This window comes from Gordionus sp. m RMFG-2023, chromosome 3 (genome assembly GCF_954871325.1).
Source record: "Gordionus sp. m RMFG-2023 chromosome 3, tfGorSpeb1-WG-v2, whole genome shotgun sequence".
Lineage (NCBI taxonomy): Eukaryota > Metazoa > Nematomorpha > Gordioida > Chordodea > Parachordodidae > Gordionus > Gordionus sp. m RMFG-2023.
The window spans coordinates 25,380,375-25,400,146 of record NC_088777.1 but is presented as its reverse complement, the minus strand read 5'-3'; positions in this window follow the sequence as shown (position 1 = coordinate 25,400,146).

Genomic DNA, 19,772 nt, shown 5'->3' with positions numbered 1-19,772 from the left:
CAATGTATACTAGAGATCTACATTGGGCGGATTTTTGGACCAAAAGCCCGCCCAATCAATGTTTTAAAAAAATTTAACCCGCCCGCCCAGCCCGCCCATAGTTTTCTAAAAAATCCGCCTAGCCCGCCCATAGTTTAAAAAAAATTTTAACCCGCCCGCCTGCCAATTTTTGAAAAATTTTTACCCGCCCATCCGCCCCCCGCCCAATGCAGGCCTCTAATGTATACTTTGTCGAAATAACAAAATTACCCTGCATACTACCACTACCTCACATTGCCGAAAATATTCCGGCTATGTATACATTGCCGAATATTTCACATTGCCGCTAACACATATATATATATATCCTATTTTAAAATAAATAAAATGATTTGACTATAAAAAAATATGATCATGATATTTTAGCATTCAGCCGCTCAATTTTCGTTTCAAGACAACATTTACTCACCTCAAAAATTTTAAGATAATAACTTTTAGGTTTATCAATCTATAAAACTAATGAAGTTGAATTTTCAGATCAGTTTGACCTTATATTAATATATGCCGAATCATTGAAAATAATTACCCAGAAAAAAATTATAGGAAAATAATCCCCCACCCCTCCCCTTATAAAAAAATCTCTAGTAAAAATATCCACGGAAATAAATTTTCCAGAAAATAATTACCCGGGAAAAAATCCCAGGAAAATAATTTCCCGGAATAAAATTCTTCATTTTTAGATCCTAAAGAATATTATTTTTTTTAGAAATCTTTTATTTTTCCTTCTTATTTTATTTTAACTTTTTGCCATCTCTTTAAGTCATTTTTAATTTTTCTTATTTTTTCTCAATTTTTCTTCTCATTTTTATCATTCTTTTTAAAAATAATATTATAAGTTATTATATTTATTATCAATTATAAAAATTATTATAAAATAATTATAATAATGAAGTAAATAGTTAGTAAACGATAAAAAAAAATCATAATAACAAAAAGACAATATTGAGCATAAATAATAAAATAATATAAAATACAAAATAAAAAGCGAAACCAGCACAGTTATTCAAAATCCTCTTACTAATCGTCAGGAGAGATCGAATAAAAATAATCTCTTTGTATTCCCTGTAATTTTCTTCACTTCTCTATTTTACTGGCAAAGAATTCCTTTTCTTTTTTTTATCCTTCATAACAAATTTTTGACTTTTTATGATATTTTTCTCCTTATATTTATATTTATTAAATTCAATTTAATTTTTATATCTCTTTGGCAATCAAATTTTTTTTATTAATATTTTTTTCATATCAAATTATTTCATTACAATTACAATGTATAAGTAAGAAACAAAAATATATATTAATAAATAATTTTCTTTCTTCTACATTTTTGAATATAGATTTTTTTATTTCTAAAATAATATTTTGAATTCTCCTCATATATTCCTCTCTCTTTAAGCTCTATAAAAAGAGAGGATTCTTATTCTGGCAAATTCTTTCCATTAATAAAACATAATTTAGATTAAGATAAGGGCTGTAAACTGGTAAATATTTTATTGTATGCGCTTTCCTTTCTATCAATTCGCTAATTGCTGAATATAATTAAATGGAACATTACCCATCACAATCATATTCAACTTATCACTTTTTCCAAAATGATTTAGTTTTACATTTACAAACTGGCTAACGTGTATAGCGTTGCAGGGGCCATCAGGAACCTCGCTGAATATTCTCGCAATCGTGATAACAACAATGATTGTATATTTATTGCTTTTATCTCTTAGACATTTTTATTAGCCTTTTTTATTTATTTATGAATATCTATTAACCGTCTCATTCATAACCGCTTTCATAATTTTTCTTTCATATAAGCTACATCCACAACCCAATTTGAGTATCTTTGCGAAACTCAATTTTTGATTCGGTAAACTGAATAGTGATACCCTTTATAAACTATACATAAATCCAGATTGTAACATTGATACTGTATTTTTTGTTATTTCTCCAAATTTATACAATTTAATATATATTCTTCCTGTGCCTGATTTACTTTCCTGCGTGCACGTGAGTTTCCTTTGATAAACTATATTTTATTCTATATTCGATAGGAGAGAATATTATTTTAAAGTTTAGCTTACTTTAAAACATGATACTATATTTATGACACTCCTTTTTTAACGCATCAATTATTAGAGCCAAAAAATATTAACAAAAAATTTGATAGCCAAGGAGAAACTAAAATTAGGTAAAATTGAAAAAATAAAAATTTAAGGAGAAAAAAATCATAAAAAGTCAAAAAATTTTATGTAGAATGAAAAGGGAAAATTGTTAAAAATAACATTAAAATAGAGAAGTGATGAAAAAAATTGAGAAAAGTTAAGGCAAATATAAGAATAAAAATAGTTAAAATTAAAAAAATAATTTTTGTCATTAAATATTTAATATATTTTCCTCTACAATTTTTCTCGATTTTATTTTTCAAAACCAAATATCACTTTAATGTTTTATAATATAGATATGTTTACCAATCTCTATGAGGATCAATGGTCTGATTATTTTAACAGTGATGCACAATCAACCTCTACACCGATATCACCTCTAAACATTCGAAGAGAGGAATTTTCATTATCTCAGTCAGAGTTTCTAACAGTTAAGTATAGCAGTTCGTTTCAGTTTAAAATTTTATAAATGTTTTGTTCCATTCCGGTTTTTTAGAAAATATTTATATTTTATAATTTATAACGGTTTTTTCAGTTTGTTCCGGTTTTTATAAATTTGATTTTAAAAAATATTAATCTTAGAGAAAAATCTTTTTAATTTATATTTTTATAATTTTTTAATTTAACCATGATAATCTAATAGATATAACTGCTAGCACAATTATAGCTAACTTATAAAGTTCTGCCATAAGTTGTTTACATTTTCCCAATAATTCAAGAGATTAGTATCTTTTTCTAATCTCTCTATATTATCAAATGACCGAATTATATATTCTATTTCTATATTATAATTTTCTCCTTGAAAATTATTCTCATTAAGGCATTCCGACTTTAATAAATCTTCAAAATCATCATCTAAAATATATTCGAATATATGAACACGTAGGCATAGTCTCTAGAATTTCAATATTCTGATTATTTAAATTTTATACCAAGTACCATGTTTTAAAAAAATGTTTTTTGGCCATCTCATTTTCTCCAAATGTTAAAAATCATTAATTGATTTCTATTAGATGTTACTTATTAATAGTAGAATTATATGATTTTTCTCTAATTATTAGCAAAAAAGTAATAACTAATATATAAAAGAATAAACTTGTTAATTTAACCAAGAATAGTTTTGGTGATTTTAAGATTGTATCTTATCTAATTAACTGGTAATTGGTCTAATCTCTATTACATTTAGTATTTATAGTAAAAACAATAAACTTGGTATTGATTGATATGTAGATAATATAAAAAAACTTTAATTTGAAAAAAAATCACGAATTTAAAAATTGCCCCCAAAGGAAAATTAAAATTTCAAATATAGGTTAATAATTTAAAATTAATTATTTTTTAAAACCGTTTTGGACCGGTTTAAAATATTTATAACAGTTCGGTTCGCTCTTTTTATATTTTCTTTATAACGGCTCGGTTATGGTTCAGAAAATTATAACGGTTCATTCATGTTTGGCGGTTCGGTTCAGTTTGAAACCCTGATCAGTCAATATGGCAAGAATTAGTTATGCCATTTTCTGGGAATTCTACATTATCCAATCCAGTAAATATAAAAAAAAAGTCTAGAAAAAAAATGCATATATTGCCCACTTAATTATAATATTTCTCAAAGTATATTACTTATTATTAATTTTTGTAGTAGTTTTATTTTGTCTTAAAACATTTTGTTACATTTTCTTATTAAAATATATTTTGCCTATCATATTTGAAGTATATTTAATTCATATTTGTAGTATTTTCGATAAATATTTTGTATCATCGTTAACATATATTTTATGTTAATCTAATCAGAAGAAACACCTCATGCACTTGACGATATTTACGGAGTTTCGCAAATAACTGCCAAAGATACAATGCCCAGGATTAGAAAGCCCCTTATACATGAGAAACTTATAATGAACAAACTCATTTTAAATTTCTTAATAAAAACTAAAAGTCCATTCAGTTTAGTAGATAATGAATCATTTAAAAAAATGATATATTATACAAATAGCCATCTAGAACTATGGTGCCGGCCAACTTTGTCAAAAAATTTAGGAAAAGTTTATAATATGTCTTAAATACAACTTATTAAAATAATATTATCTCTATAACTTATGATAATGGCCCTAACGTAGTAAACGCCATATAATTATAACGTATTATGATTTTAATTATAAGACTGTTTTAATGGTCATCGTTGTATGGCCCATATACTTAACTTAATTGTTATTTAGGGATTTATTTTATATATTTGGAGGCTAGATTATCAAATATAGAAGCTTAGTTTCAAAATTACACATCTCGCCAAAATTATTTCAGGCATATGAATTTTTAATGAGGCTACGAAAATATCTCTTCCTGTTAAAACAAAATGGAACAGCGTATATCTTATGATAAAAACTATTAATAAGGTATATAATAAAAATATTTTTGTATATTTATTATATTTTTTCTGATTTTTTATATCTATTTACATAGAATATCAACACAATACTATACCTCAACCAGCTTGAGTTATTTGAAACCGATTTGGCTCCATACAATTTAGAAATCTTCACAAATTTAAAAGAATTTCTATTGCCATTTTACCAAATCACCAATAAATGTACAATCTTCAACAATGGGGGTGGCAATAATATTCTACTATGATTAGACCTGGGCCGCCGACATTTTTTGGTTACGCCGAAAACGCCGCCGTTTAAGAAAATCATGCCGGCGCGCCGCCGCAGAAATTTCTTTCATATTTACTTTTTATTCTAATAATTGTTTAACATAACGTAATTTTTTAATGTCAATCAGGATTTTGATGAATTTTTATTTTCTACTATTTTAAAATCATAATTATATTGACTTATTATAGAATTCAATCAATCAAAAATCTAAAATTCAAAAAGTTACCATAATTTTACATATTTTTAAAATGGATGTATCTACATTTAATATTTCTATAAATAATTTTAGTATCCAAACTCTGGATAATAAAAAATCCATTCTGGAAATTTTTTGCAAAAGAATTAGAGAAATTATTACTGCTCTAAGATATAAAACTGCAGATGAATTTGAATTCGAGGAATATCAAAGAAAATATCTAAGTACAATAGATTTAACATCAGACATGTTAGATCTTGACTGTTTATAAATTGGCAATTCCAATGATAATAATAATAACAATAATTCCACGTATATGAAAACCTTAAAATTAAATGTCCCAAGCCCAACACGTTGGCATAGTATATTAATTATGCTAGAAAGCATATCTGGATTAAATAAGGATTTAATTAATAATGTTTTGAAAAGAATTGGGAAGCACTTTCTCAAATTATGAATCTGATTTGGTAGAAGAACTATTAGCATTTCTTTCAAAATTTAAAAAAAACTCTCGAATTTCTTTCAGTACAAAAAGGGCCTACTTTTTAGAAGTGAAATTGAAATACATTTAATAGTAAATAATAGTGATAGTTCTGAAATTATTTCACTTAAGGAAAATATACTAAAAAAACTTGCGTTACGATTTCCGATTTGTAATCTGCAAGTAATATTATATAAGTATATTCTTTTATTTTTTATTTAAAATTATCTAGGTATTGGCTTCTCTTTTAGATCCAAGATTTTAAAAATTGACAATTATGTCAAAGTATTTAATAGTGCAAAATTGCTCAGCTTCAGTATTTATAATAAAACATCTTAAACTTATAGAGAATGATGATAATCAGGTAGTAAATATAGCTAATGAGGATGAAGATGAATGATAAAATTCAAGTTATTTGACAAAATTGGCAAATAAACATTCAACAAATATGAATTATGATTCTAAGTTAGGTGTAGAACAAGAATGCCACAGTTTTCTTGGAAGACATTCACAACATATGGACGTTCTAAATTTTTGGACAGAAAAGAAGAGTGAACTTCCCAAACTTTCCAGGCTCGTCAAAAAAATTCTTTGCATTCCGGCGACTAGCACACCTAGTGAAAGAATTTTCTCTACCGCTGGATTGACGTTAAATTCAAGGAGATCATCATTATGTCCCGAAAATTTAAATAAAATAATTTTTATACATGATATTATAAAATTACGAAATCGATTTTGGATATAACAAGTTTTCTATTAAATGAATATTAAAAAATATGCCGAGATATCTGTAGAATAGTATTGTTTTTTTTTAAATTAATAAGCAATTAAAAAAATTAATGTTATAAAATTTTACAACTGCGCCGATTTACGCTGATTTTATTGACGGCGGCTAAAAATTGGCGCGCCGCCAGCCGTCGATTAGATTTTTGAAAATTGCGCCGCCCGCCTATTGTTTCGTCGGCGCACAGGTCTAATTATGATATTATGGATATTTCAGGAGAGAAGGAGAAACAGCAACATTGATGAAAAAAAATAAGACGAATATAGGCAACATATAATAACAATCTTACAACTATGCTGCATCAATATTAGATTCTAGGATAAAAAATACATTAATCACTAATTTAAAGGAAGAAGATGTTGCAGCCCTTAAAAATATGGCATATTCAAAGATATTTATGCAAAATTAATCACGGCGTCATTTGATGAGTACTTATTCAATAATAATAACCATCCTTCTAACCTTAAAACTATTTCATTATTGCAGGGATTGAAAAGAAAGTAAATTTGTAATATAATACATTTTGATAATTAATAATATATTCTATGATTATATTTATTTTAAATTTATCTCTTTAGAAAAGTATCATCAAATGATGAGTGGCAATCAGATAATGACCTATCTTCTTGAACCGGTGGCGCCCGAGACAACAAACATACTAGATTGGTGGGGAGGGAATGCAGATCGATTTCCTCATTTAGCTAAAATGGCGAGAGACTTTCTATGTAATTATAATAAATTATCACGGAATCGGGGATTTAAGAGTGAATTCTGATATATATGTTGTGATTGTTCAATTATTTAATTTTTTTTGTGTTTTTTGAAAACAATTATATAATATGACGATATTTTAAATTTTAAAGTTAATTGTAATCAGACAATATTTTATTTTAAAAATAGTTTTTTGTTGGTTATATAAATTTTGAAGGTAATTAAAATAGTTATTTTTTGTTAATTGTAATCAGCCGATATTTTGATTTTTTAAAAAAACTAGTTTTTGTAAATTTACAATAATTATTAAAAGTATATAATGATTGTAATTTAAACAATTGAGAACTTGTAACTTTTTAAAATTTTAGTTTCTTTTTCTTTAATTTTTATTTTTAACCTTAATTTTACAATGTTTTATTGTATAATTTATTATTGTATTATTAATAGTTATGAATAAATGAAACCGTAAATTATGTATGTTATTGTATTAAATTCATATTAATTATTTTTATTATCTTTTTTATTTAGATTGCAATAGTGCTGTAAACTTTACTATAAAAAAGAAACGCGTTACCGTTACTCGTTACCTTTTCAAAAAAGAACGCGAGTTACCGACTTTTCAAAAAGGTAACGGGCCGTTACTTTAAATATATACAAAAATAATATTTATATTTTTCCGACAATATATAATAAAATAAAACGATACAAAAAGAATATATAAGATAGTTTTATAAAAAAAAATTTCATATATATATTATAATATAAATAAAATTCTACAAAAATAATATATTATAAGATAACATCTTTATGTATCAATTTTTTATTTATTTTTAGCAACAATTGTGTTAAATATATATTTTGAAATGTTAAATATATATTTTTTGAATGTTAAAAATTTTATTTTCTTTTTCTTTTTGTAAAATAAATTAAATGATCTTTGACAAATAAGGTTCGGACGACCTTTCGTAATTCTTTCTTTTTTCGTTTTTTTGAAATAGATTTATATAACCTTTTAAAAACTTATTATACAATATGTAAAAACTTATTATACTTTAATATGTAAAAACTTATTTTGTAAATAATGTATATATAGACTATAAAAATAGATAAATTTCAGTGATAATAAAATAAAAATTTAATATTAAAATTAGTGCCTTCCGTACAAATTAATAAATTGATTTCAAAATTTTAATCAGACAAACAAGAGCGCTTAGTGCTCAACACAGCTAGTTAAATAATGGGATGTTATAAATAGTATTTTAAAATAAATAAAATCTATAATGAAATTCTCTGTAAAATTTTATTATTGGATAAATCCTGGATACGCCACTATTCCATATATATATTATTACAAAGTTTTTAAATTATTCTTTAAATTTATTAACAATTATTGTCAAACCAATAGCAATACTAAAACAAGAAATAGAAGATATTGTTTAAAAAACTCAATATAATACTTTGAACCAAAACCAATATTTTGTTAATCTTGGGTTTTTAATGTTGGTTCCCAGCCCAATACTGCAGTATAATTTAATTGCTTATAGGGCTGCGCCGATCCACATATTTTCACCGATCCGATCCGATTTGCTTCAAACCCGATCCAATGCTGATACCGATCCGATATTTATATTGATTTTTCACCACCCCCCTTTGAACCAAATGTAATTAAGAAATCAATACTTTTTATGCAAAAAATCAAATTATGCTTTTATAATTTCTTTATTTATACAATTAAAACTATAATTAAAAAAACATATATTTGATAATATATCCATTTTATGTTGGTATGATAAAATTATAATATATTAGATTTTTTTAATAAATATGAGAGCCTCTAGATTTTCTGGCAATAAGCTTCTACGATATGGACTATCTATATCCCTTGCCATACTAAAGGCAGACTCATATGATTCCGCAGATAACGCATTTTGCAAAATTATTTTTGTCTTTTGTAAAATATTTCCATAATTTCAGATACCATATTTAAAAAAATTCTTTTATTTAAAGTAAAAATAATAAAATTGGCGTTATTATTTAAAAAGATTTAAAATAATTAAAACTTTGGGTGTTCCTTTCTATTTTTATAAAAAAAACTTTTAAAATACTATAAATCTATTTTAAAAAGGAATAAAATATTTGCATTGTTTAAAAAAAAATTATTTAGAAAATATTATAATAATGTAAAATAAATATACATAACATAAAAAAAAAAAAGAAAAGTAAAAAGATCGGATCGGATTTTTTCAGGTATCGGCCAGAGCCGATATTTTTGGAAAACGCTAAATATCGGTGCCGATCCCAAATTTAATATCGGCACAGCCTACTTATATTTTAATTCCATGATTAAGCTTTTCAAAATTTTATGAAAGAATATTATTCTATTATTAAAGTAATGTTTAAAATAATGATATATTAATTCATCTTTTTACCTATGCTTTTTTAAGTTTGAACTGCTGGACATTGAGGTTGAAATATTTGCGTTGGGATATAATTTACATTTAAAAAGTGTAGACTTGGTACCAATAATTTTCGACATTATTCTTAAAATAAATTATAAGAATAATAATATCATTATTAACTTTTACTTTGAATTTTGATTGAATATTCATTTCGACAGAAAATATAACAACGAGAATTTAAAATAAAAATGAAGGAAGTGGTTGATATGAATTAAAACTCAGCTTAAATTATTAATATTAAGAATTAAAAAATAAATAAAACTAATTTTATAATACAAGAAAATACATTTTTCTTTTTGTTGATATTTTTTAAGAAAAAATATAATGTAACTAGTAACGTTTTGCGTTACCGTTACTCAAAAAAAGAAACGCCGTTACTCGTTACTTCAAGAAGAAGGTATAGCGTTCCCTTTCTTTAAAAAAAAGTAACGTCGTTAGTTACGACGTTACTTTTTTGACGTTATTTCACAGCACTAGATTGCAATGATAGTGTAATAACTTCGCAAACTAACAATATATAAGAAATTTTATATGGCGAAGATTTGGGGAAAAGGGTGATCAATCAGTGCTTATATTTAAATTTTTTTATAATACTCAATTTTTATTAGAATATTGAGAATAACTTTTAAAATATAATAAATTATTATAATAATCATTTAACAATATTACATAATTTGAGTAAAAATTTATGTTATAAAAACGGGTTCCAGTCAATTCAGCGAAACATTTATCATGAATGAATTTTATAAGGAAATTTTTATCGCGAATCCACGTTAGCGAATATTCCGCGAAGACAATAACGCGAAACAAATATCGTAAATTTTTACCTTTAAAGCGAATATTACAGCACTTTTATCGTGAAAGATTTATAGCGAAGTCATTATCGCGAATATATTATGGCGAGGTTAATATGTCGATAATTGCTAATAGTTACTTTATTTAAAAAATTTATTTTTTGATCATATTTAATTGAATAATATTTTTTTAAAAATAGGTATAAGATTGATTCAATGGCAGAGTTCTTAATTTTCTTTAACCTTCATAAATTTATATGTTGATTAATAAACTTAGATTTGGATTATTAAATTTTTATTATTGTAATAAAAAAAATTTGCTATCCTTTCCCTAGCATTTTCCTCGAAATTTTATTAAGAATCGCAACAGGAGGAACTGAGTTCATTAGTAAAACCTTGATCTTTAATAGCGAAATTAGTATCTGGCATGATTTATTGACTTAATATTTATAAATTCATCAATCAATTTTGCCAGTCACTAACCAAAAACAGAGTTATAAGCCAAATAAAAAATAAATACTCATTATTTATCGAAATTTGAATTTCGATTAGAAAATAAATTACAATAAGTGAAATAGAGGGGAGAGGGGGGGTTAAGAAACAATTTTGAAATAAATCTCGATAGAAGTATAAAATGAAAGTGAATTTAAAAAAATATTTAATTTATAGTGACAGTCACTTTGTTTCAAGCATGAGCCTGGTAGCGTGGATGGGAAGAGTAAAATATTTATAACTTATTTCCACATGGGTATTAAAGGATATATTTACATTGTTACACATCTCTATGTTTTTAAGGTAAATCTGGGGGAGAAAGAATAAAATTATAAAATACTATCTCGACATGAATCTTAAATAAAAAAAATCCTTCTAACTGTTTTGTTAATCATCTCCATCACTACAAATCATGAGAAAGATTTTAAAAGCTTTTTATATAATATTTTTGCATGGAATGGGGGGGGGGGAGTTATACGTGTTTATGATTTAATGAAATTTTGTGAGTAAATTAATATTGAATATGTTGTTTTCCTTTAAACAAATGCAAATCGCAATATATTTTTGTTTCGGGTAATGCACTCACGATAGTGACTCTGCGTAAATTTTGCGGTAAAAATTGTGCTAAAAAGGGTTCGCAATAAAAGTTTCGCGAAAAAGTGTTTCGCGATAAAAGTTTCTCTGAATTGACTTGATAGTTGATACGATAAAAACGTTAAAAATAATTAGTTCAAAAAATTTCCAATGAAAGAACAATTTTTTTTATCCGGTTGCAATCTAATTCAATTTAGATAAACATTCACGTCGTAAAGGCCTAATAAATGTAGTCCGCTGGGGTTTGCCCCTTGCGTCGGAGGAGTAGATTGGTAGGATGTTGCAGGGAAACTGTTGTATGTTTGTCTAAGTAGGCAGGCGATTTGGTAATGTCATCGGTTACCACACTTGTAACAAGTGGGTTTATTATTACGTTGCATATTCTGGTGTTGTAGGTATTGCGTATTGTTATACCTTCCCGTTATATGATTAAGGCTATTGTGAGTTTGGTTCCATGAATTATTTTGACTCAGAGATTCCTCTATCTCCCAAGTTTGGGCTATTTTTAACTTTCCCTTAAACTTTAAATCATCCGACGTAATTACTCGGCCTCGAATTCCAGATGATTGAATTCCGGCTCCGAATTGGGATGACATGAATAGCTCCCAGCTGGGGCCTAGGTTGCATTGCGTGGCTAACCTAATCAAAGCATTTGCATATTCGGTAATGGTTTCCCCATGATGTTGTATACGATGGCGAAGTTTACCAATTGCTAGTCTTTGGTTACTATTATTGTTGCCTAGAATAATCTTGATATCTTGCATTGATAGCTCTGACATGGATTTTGGAGCATATGCCAATTTTATCTTTGTATACAACTAGTGACCACAAGAAGATAAGAATACTGCTAATAGATTTTCATCTTCTGGTTACGGTTGTTGAGCATAAACCGTTCGAGGTAATGGTCGGTGGCCTCCTCTTGATCGTAGGGTATCGAATGCACGTTGAGCGCCAGTGTTGTTGTTGGACAGACGGGTCCCACCGTCAGGGAAGAGAAGATATTGACAGGGTTCGAGGGTCTGGGATGGTCGATAATGGGGACAGGGGGCCGGATTTGGATATTACCTTTGTCATAAAATCCCAGTAACTAGGACAGGAAATTAGTGAAACGCGTATTTTTATTAGTAATTAATCCATAAGAGCATCAAATTCATAAAAAAATAAGTTAATTTTTTAATGATCATAATTCGTTTTTCGAGGTCTCTATATAGTCCCCTTTTTTTTCAATCGTACAATAAAAAAAATATTAATTTCATCCTAGTCTATCTCAAAAATTGGCTAGAACCAGTTTTGGGGATGAAACTAAAACAGGCTCGGTATAAGTGAACAAAGAAAAATATAAATGGTAATATACGAATATTGTACAAACAAAGAGAAGAATATAAATGATAAACAAGTTATATCGTACAAACAAAGTATAATATAAATTATAAACAGTGTTGAAACACAACACCAACAGTATCACATTTCCATCAACATCCATAGGCCATTTCTAGACAATGTTTTTTCATAACTGGTAATGTTACCAGTAATTTTTTCTATATTTAAAAATCGCCTTAAAAAAATGTTTTCTTTGGGAAATGGCCATAAAGCGAGATACCCATTAAAAAGAAACATTTCAACGAAAAAAGACATCTTATTTAAAAAATTGGAAATCAAAGGATCAAAAAATATGTTTTGAAATTTTTTTTTAAGATAATTTTAATATTAACGATGTATGTGAAATCATTAAGCAGAAAATGAAAAATTTAAACAAGTTTTGGGTGAAAAAATTTATATGTTGATGGTTTTACAAAATAATTTGAATTCATAGCAAGGATAACAAAGAATATGGTTAAGGAGAGTGTTTTATCCATTCCATATATTTAAGGCTTAGGCTGGGTTTTTTGAGACAATATTATAGATATTATTAAAAAAATTTATAATGATAGTCGTATTTTTATTACAATAAAGGTTAAAAGAGATCAGTGCCAAAGACTCTTTTATGCAATCATAAGGAATTATATAATTTTACAGATCTTGGTAATGTAAAAGGGTTGGCTATAGTAATTGTGACTTAGATGGAGAACCATGAACCCGTGCCATGTGCACTTTTTATGAAATTGATGTTAATATGTAGAAGACTTCCTAAATTAACGTCCACATTAAAGATTATCAAGATTGTATCACGTAATCACTCTGTAATTTTGTGATTTGCTGATTGTTATTTTAGAAAATGAATTTTGCCTTGTGATATATATTATCAAATAATAATACATTTATTTAACATTATAAATATATGTCAATCAATTTATAGTTGATAATTAGAAAAATAATATAGATATTGATTGTTTATTACATATTTATTGATATTGATAAATATCGCGGATGGATATAAAAAGATTGTAGTTCTTTGTTTTATAATTAATAATTAGTTTTTTTACTTTTAAAAAGAAAACTTGGTACTTGATATACTTATCGACGGAATATATTTGAATAAAAACGATTACAAAAAAGAGTTGTAATTTTGAATTAAAGTTATACTTATTTTACCTTGGTTTCCTCAATCGAAAAGAAATCATTTAAATATCATTAGAAAAAAATGCTATTGATTATTGCAGGGGTTTCCTATTAAAAAAAAAGAAAAGTCCCAATCAAAAAAGAAAAGTTTCAATCAAAAGAGGAAAAAATTCGAACAAAAAATTAAAAGGTACGATCAAAAAAAGAAAAATATCAATCAAATAAGAAAAATTCTAAAGGCTTAGAAATGTCCGACCAAAGAAGCAAAAGGGTCAAACAAAAAAGGAAAAAGTTCAATCAAGAAAGGAAAAGTGAAACAAAAAATGAAAAGATTCAAAAAGGAAGATGTTCAATCAAAAACGGAAAAGGTGCAATCAAAGAACAAAGAGTGTCAATCAAAAAGAAAAAAGTTCCGAAGGCTTAGGAAAGAAAATCGTTATATTTTTAAGGATTTTAAAAATATTTCATGTCAATTTTGTTTAATTTCTAGTTTTTTTTTGATATTGCAAAATAGAAATAAAATAATAAAAACATATTTTTTAATTTTTTTTTTCTCATTTTTGATCATTCTTTTTAAAAATAATTTATATTTTTAATTTTCACTTAATTTTTATTTCTCATTGGCAGACAAAAAAAATTTTTATTATAATTTTTTGCATTATAATGTAGGGGAGACCAGGGCTAGTCGGCGCAAGGGGCTTGTCGGTTCAAAGGATTTTATTTTAAATCCAGTAAAGATTAAAATTTGAAATTTAATTCTAAAATAGAATTCTATAATATCCATAACTGGGGATGAAAATAATTTATAATAATTAGCTATTTAAATTTTTATCCGTTATCACATGTTTTTGACTTAAAAATTACAATATTCACTTTATATTATTAAGTTGTATTAAAAAATTAAAAGTTTGAACATGACAAAATGAACATTATATGAAAGTTAAATATCTATTTTAATATTTGGGAAAGTTTTAGATTGATATATAATGCTTAAATATATGTTAAGATCAAATTAGTAATATTACCACCATTGAGGTTAGTAGAATCGTGGCTAGTCGGCGCAATCAGTCAATTTTTATTATATTATTATGGTACCCAAAAATATATGCAAAATTCAAAATAGTAAAATTTTTATTAAAAAAAGATTATGAAGAAACTATAAAACTGTATGAAAATGATATCTCATTAAGAAAAATACCATTTATTACAGGTTAAAATATAATATTTTATAAATGTAATATATTAAATATTAATTATTATATAAATTTATTAATGTGATTGATTTTTCATAATACATTTCAATTTATATAATATCAGACCTAAATAAATATCTTGCAAACTAAAATCTTCATATACATATTGTGATAATATATTATATATTGTACAGATAATCATAATAAAATATTTTCTAAATGTAATATATTAAATAATAATTATTATATAAATTTATTAATGTGATTGATTTTTCATAATACATTTCAATTTTAATATAATATCAGACCTATATAAATATCTTGCAAACTAAAATCTTCATATACATATTGTGAATATATATTATATATTGTCACAGATATTATATATATTGCATATATAAATTTTAGCCTGATAATAATATCAATTATTTAAATTAATTATATCTAGCAAACAAATTTAATATATATATATTTTTTTAATTGACAATATAATATGATTCAAATTAATACATTTTATTAGATATGAACATTTTAGCATATAAATTTTAGCCTGATAATAATATCAATATATTTAAAATGTATTATATCTAACAAACAAATATTTATATATATCTATTTTAATTGACAATATAACATGATTCAAATTAATTCATTTTATTGGACATGAACATTTTAGTTATCAGATTATATTTAGCCTGATAATAAAATCAAATGATGTTATATATTTAAATATAGAATTAGATAAATTCTGAGTAAATTTATTTAAATAAATATAAACATTAATAAAAGATGTGTGTATTATATGTAAACAGGATTATAAAAGTTTTCATAATTTTGAAGATTGGTTTCAATGTAGAGTAGTTCTCTGTCAAAAGAGATTGTTATTTTATTTGTTATAATTATAAATAGAATATTATATAAATAAAGTATCATAGTTATATATTAAAATCTGCGAAAAAATTTTTTTGTCCCATAAGAAGCCTAATAAACCACTTGATTCGACTAGCCCCATCGATGATCCGACTAACCACGGGTTCGGGGCTACTAGGTTCAAAAAATGACTTTTACTAAAACCTTTCTAGAAAAATAATTATTAAATATTTAAAAAATATAACAGTATATATTTATAGGTAGATGTTTAAGGTATCTATTGGTATTTTGTAAGATCTTATATGATCATTATTTTCGGAGCTATGATGATTTTGACAAAAATTGCGCCGACTAGCCCTGGTCTCCCCTACCTTTTTAAAATTAAATGTTAGAACTAGAGATCTGCGGGCCAGGCCTAATATTTTTTAAGAAAATTCGGGCCAGGCCGGGTCGGGCCTTAAAAATTTTAAAATATATCAAAATTTATCAATTTTATGTTGTATTATTTATGTAAAATAAAAATATGTGATTTTATTTATAGAAAGTAGACGCCATTTAACATATATCCTTTATTTTGAGTAATTATAAGAATTAATTTCTATATTTAAATAAATTCGGGCCGGGCCGGGCAAAATTTTATAAAAAAATTCGGGCCGGGCCGGGCTTGAAAAATTAAGGCCGATGCAGATCACTAGTTAGAACTATAATACCAAACTCTATGTAGATTAATAAAATATAATCATATTAAAATTCTTATTTTTGAAATTTTAATATTTATACAAGAAGGATTTAATACTTTTAAGTAAATAATTTTTTTGTAAGTTTTTTTAATACTATATTCTTTGATTTATGAATAATTCAAAGTAAAAATGAGGTAAATGTTATAATCTAAAGAATTCTAGTCTTTTCATTTCATTTGATAATTATATATTTAAAAAAAAAATATGTAAGGTAGAAACAAGGAAAAAAACATTAATAGTGCAACGAAAGCTCTAGATGCGTTAAAAAAGAATAAAATCATAAATATAGCATTATGTTTTGAGGTAAATTATAAATTAGCGACAAATATAAAATATTCCAATCTCAAAAATGGAATAAAATATAGTACCAAAGGAGGTTTACGCGCAAGCAAGAAATTAAAAAATTAAGTGAAATGATTAAAGAAAGATGTGATGAAGAAATATAAAAAAAATACAGTATCAGGGTTACTAATTTAGGTATAGTTTTGGTATCACTACGTTCAATTAGAGAAAATACAGACAAATATCTAGATTAGCAAAGAATATGCGAATTGGTGGATTTAGCCTGTTGCTCATCTAAATTAAGCAATCAAATGCTTAGGAGTAATAATCTTATTTACATAACCACACAAATAATAGATGCTGGTTAATTTGCAGATAGCAATGACACTCGTGATGTAAACTCATATCAATATTTATTATGAAGTTGATAAAATAAAACACTAAAAATGTTTAAAAGAAATAATTATACAAATATATTGAAGCCATGAGTTATTTACACGGTAAGGATGCCATGTTAGAAATGAATCATTTAGTAACTATAAAATAAGGACCAGAGTGATATGATGAAAGCAATTAAGATTTTATATATTATTGTCGCACCACCTGTTGGTTTATTATGTCTTGAAATAATAGTAGTTTAATAATATCAAAAATATACTCATATTAATAATTTAACTCAAAACTGTTTTCAAAGAAAAAAATAATAACTTTCCTAAAAACACGTAAAAAAAGAGAAGGAAAAAATAAAAAGATATCTAAAAGGATTACATTCGTTGTGGGATGAATAATATGATTAATTTTTAATAATATTTTTTTTATTCAAAATAAATAGATGGCTTTAAAGAATTGAATGCAAATTGTTGCTTTTATTTATTATCAAAAACATTGATTAGTAAAGTTTATTAAAATATTAACCAATATATTCCATCTGTCAAATTTATTAATTGATATTGATATTCTATTTAGAACATAATTTGATTGCAAGCTGACATAGTGAAATTATAATTTATATGTATTAATCTAAATTTTCTGTTTTTGACATTAATAATTTTTAAAAGCATATCGTTAAGCTAGAAAAAGAAATTTGTATTATGTTCTAGTACAATTATATCAGTTAGTCAAAAAAAAATTAAAGAATCATTAAAAATTTTAAAAAAATATTTTCCATATAAAAATTATTTTAATCTATAATAAACAATAATCTTTATTTTAATCAATAACAAATTAAAACGATTTATAAAAAATTCACATATAAATATTGAAAATATAGCATTTATAAAATTTTGAGGTGATCAAATTATTAAAATTACCCTTGATATCTCAAAAAGCACTAATTAATAGTAAACTAAATTTTGAATTCGTGTCCAAAAATGAAAAACCAGATCATACAGGATATTAAGGATTAGCTCTGGATTCTGTAGAAACTCTATCAATGTTCTCGAGGGTTATTGTTTTTAATTATATCTTAATATTTATTGTTATATATTACTCTCTCTTTTTTTTATATAATAAAAGAAATAACAGTTAAAATTTAAACTTCATACCTTTATTTTATACGATATGAATTTTGTTACAAATAAAAATGATATATTATTTTTTTTGTTCACTTAAAAATAGAAAATTTATCATCTAATTAATATCATTATTAGTTATAGAACCTAGTGTTCTACCAAATCTATTAACAATTAAATATTTATTTAGTTTAATTTAATACCAAACGTTAAAATTGATATTTAATAGTTATAATACCAAACTCAAAAGATGATTTTCTATAAAATATTTATTAATATAAAAATCTACAATTGTGATATAAAATTTTTTTTATCTAAAGTGCCTTAGTGAGATTATTTTCAAAAATTGTAAAAAAATATGTTGATATAAGTCAAAACATAAATGGACCTATTCAGCTAGGGTCCATATAGGTCTAAGCTTTTGCAACTCAAGTCGTGCTATAGTAACTAAATGCGATATATTTACTGTATTTTGTATTTATCGCGGCTAAATCGCGATCGCAATATCGCCACTATAAATTCAAGGTAAGTTTTAAATTTTTATTATAATATTTTTATTATATTAGTCTAAATATTTTTTAATATATATTTATAAATTATATGCTCATATGAGATAAAATAAATTTTACATTCAAAATATTTTTATTTTTAACATAAAAAATCATTATAAAAGTATATCAAAATGTATCTTAAAAAGTATCTAAAAATATAGATACCTCTAAAATATAATCTATATTTAGATCCAATACAGATACAACATTTTGTATATAGTTACTTTAACAACTGTCACTTCCATTAATTGAATATTAAAAGGAAATTAGGAAAAACTTTATAAATTCCATTTACATCCTCATGTACCCAAATACATAATAGTTTGATTATTTAAACGTCTATATGCTGGACATAAAAGAATTGAACTAAGAAACAACCTACGCCCAAGAACTTAGGGTTCATTTATTTCCAAAATACTAAAGATTAGATGAATAAAAACAAGGAAAACAGGGACCTATATTTATTAGACTTTTTGATTTCTTGGTTCCGAAACTTACAAATATGTTGATAACGAGTCAAAATATACATTCGCTAATTTAATCAGCAGTCAAGCATATCTTAATTTTTACGAAATTGATAATTCCTGAATATAATTACTATCATTTTAATATATACCATAGAATTTAAGAAAATAAAAGAAGCTATAAGTATTAAATAAAAACATATTACCTAGAGGTTAACCAGTTGATAATGGTATTCTAGTAATCAGGGCAGTAGTCAGGAATTTCTTACTGGGGTAGGAGGATATTTTTTTGAAATAAATAATAG